Source organism: Poecilia reticulata, linkage group LG14, assembly GCF_000633615.1.
Source record: "Poecilia reticulata strain Guanapo linkage group LG14, Guppy_female_1.0+MT, whole genome shotgun sequence".
Classification (NCBI taxonomy): domain Eukaryota; kingdom Metazoa; phylum Chordata; class Actinopteri; order Cyprinodontiformes; family Poeciliidae; genus Poecilia; species Poecilia reticulata.
Window position 1 is genome coordinate 26,875,051 of NC_024344.1, and position 2,375 is coordinate 26,877,425.

Consider the following 2,375-nt stretch of genomic DNA (forward strand, 5'->3'; position numbering starts at 1 on the left):
GTTTGGGCCTGCCAGGTCTGACCGGCTTCCTCCCCCACCACTGGAGCCAACTCGTCACCAGGTCGTGGTCAATGGACTGCTCCGCACCTCTCTTCACCCGAGTGTCCAAGACATACATTAAATCATGCTTGCAGCCAAGCATGATTTAATGTTACACAATACAGTTTTACCAAGTTGCTCAAAGTCTAAACTGGCATTGTTGTGCATTTAAGGTGTAAAGTTTACCTTCAACCAAAGGCATCCCAGCGCCCCCCTTTTGTAAAAATGTCCGTCAGCACCCCCCTGCCATCCTCTGAACACCCCCTGGGGGGCGGTACCACCCACGTTGAGAACCGCTAGTGTAGTTGGTTAATATTCCTTCCATAGCACATCTCGGTAGGATCAGTTCAAGAGCTTTCACTAATCGTTAAACAAGCCAAATTCTCGCGTGTTAGGACCATTACCCAATTATCGCTTCACATCAAATTTTGTTCCGTGTCCTATTCACTACTTACCAAAAGCATCCTTAAATAGTAGGTGGTTCAGCCTCAATATAATAACGAGTTCTGGCTTTGACTTAGGAATTTTTCCCCAATACATAACGCATCGTGGCTGATCGCTGTTTCATATCACTTCCCCACTTCCCATATCTGTGTCCTCTGTCAATTTTCACGGTTAAACTGTACAACTGCCATGAACCCTGAGTCGCTCACGCTGGGTTTTCACCTGCTGCTGTTCTGAACTCACAGGAGCTGCATGAATCACGGTAGCAAAACGCAAAGAACTTTGCACAGTTTTTTTCCCAAACTAACCGTCTGAGTGGAGTAATGTTGTTGGAAGCAGGCATGTTGGCTAGTGTTGACTAGCAAACATCAATTCAGGACCTAAGCTTTTTAACAAGTAGCCTGTCTAAATATTTTCGTAGTTTTTGTTCAGCTTCATAGATTCATTTTGCCCCCAAATATAAGTCAATCCCCCCCCCCCCACCCCCTCTCCAGACTCCCCATTAAACTCATCTGTAGCCGGGGTTGTCTAAGTTGCATCGCTCATCTAAGATCGTCCGAAATCCGCATGCTATTATTTCCCAAGCCATCCTGTCATTTCCAGGTTGATGAAGCCTACTCTCTAGCTCACCCAGATTCCACGCTCGAACGCGTTCGTTCCAGTCTCACTTCAAGGGCCTATTGCCATTAGCAGTCATTCTTGTGGGCCCATCAGCAACAGGCAATCAGCATTTACAGCGTTTTGAAGCACACGGCCCATCCGGAGGAACCAAACTTCCAATTTCATTGCCCGGGTCCAATGAAGTTTATTCGCATGACACGTTTCACAAGTTCAAGCCTCTAATAAAAAAATAAAATATAATAAAATAAAAATCTCTTCGTATCTGCTCCAGTTTCAACCTTCATTTCAGCAGCTCGAGTCCCCAGAGTTTTACAAATCCGTTCCATTGCCATAACCTGTTCCCTGAAGGGTCAATTCTGCAAGCGATCCCATGTCGTCGCTTTCCACCATAAGCAGTCGTGTCCCAACTATAGAGCTGAACCTCCACCCATCTGTCTCATGACATAACCGGCACCACATTCTAACATCCTTGCTGATAAGCCGTTCTTCTCAGCCTTCATCCAGCCTAGTCCCACTATTGGACAAAGTCACCCACTTCAAATCTCAATCTCATGTCTCGCATTGAAATTTATTCCCTATATTTTCTTAGTCTTTCATTCTGATTCAAACTTTTATACTTTATGCCTTAAATACAAACCATGCCCTTTTTGTCCTTCACCCCTTATAAATGCTTGTGCTGACGTACAGAGCATTACATGGTCAGGCTTCTGCTTATTTTTGTCAGCTTTTCACTAAATGTTCTGCTGCCTGTGGTCTCCGCTCCCCAAGTCAGAATCTTTTGGTTGTTCCACGGACATGGTTAAAACTAAAGGGGACGGGCCTTTCAGTCGGTGGCCTTCAGGCTGTGTAACAGTTTGCCATTACAGCTCCGTTTTGCTGATTGTGGAGGTTTTTAAAAGCAACTACAAACGTTTTTATTTTCCCAGGCTTTTATCTCTCAATTTTGTTGTTTCTTCTGTTGATTTTGTGTATTTCTATTGTACAGCGCTGTGATTCAATGTCTGTGAAATGCGCTTTATAAATAATCTTTACTTACTTTCTTATTTTCAGGTTTCATCCAGATTGACCTCATCTCATCCACATCCTCTGTCACCCTGTGAGGCTAACCTTACCTCTAGCATCTCGTCTCCTGTAGCAAGAAGTCATCTCCTTCCTTTTTTAACCTATTCCCTCTTTTTCATTTTCTTGTCATCCTAGTAATGCACAGCTGGCCCCTTCCACCTGCTAAATATTATTTCATAGCATCACCCCAGCTGGCCTTAATCTACCAG

General features: G+C 44.3%; 1 protein-coding gene and 1 long non-coding RNA gene across 4 annotated transcripts in view; one reads left to right on the top strand and one right to left on the bottom strand.

Moving 5' to 3' along the window:
* Window positions 1-2,369, top strand: part of LOC103476364 (uncharacterized) — a 29,408-nt gene extending 27,039 nt beyond the window's left edge. The window contains exon 3 of the long non-coding RNA XR_535454.1: window positions 2,155-2,369. This is a non-coding gene — a long non-coding RNA (uncharacterized LOC103476364). The remainder of the gene's footprint in view (window positions 1-2,154) is intronic.
* Window positions 1-2,375, bottom strand: part of LOC103476363 (disks large homolog 2-like) — a 57,749-nt gene that overhangs the window by 22,631 nt on the left and 32,743 nt on the right. The gene's annotated exons all lie outside the window — the stretch shown is intronic.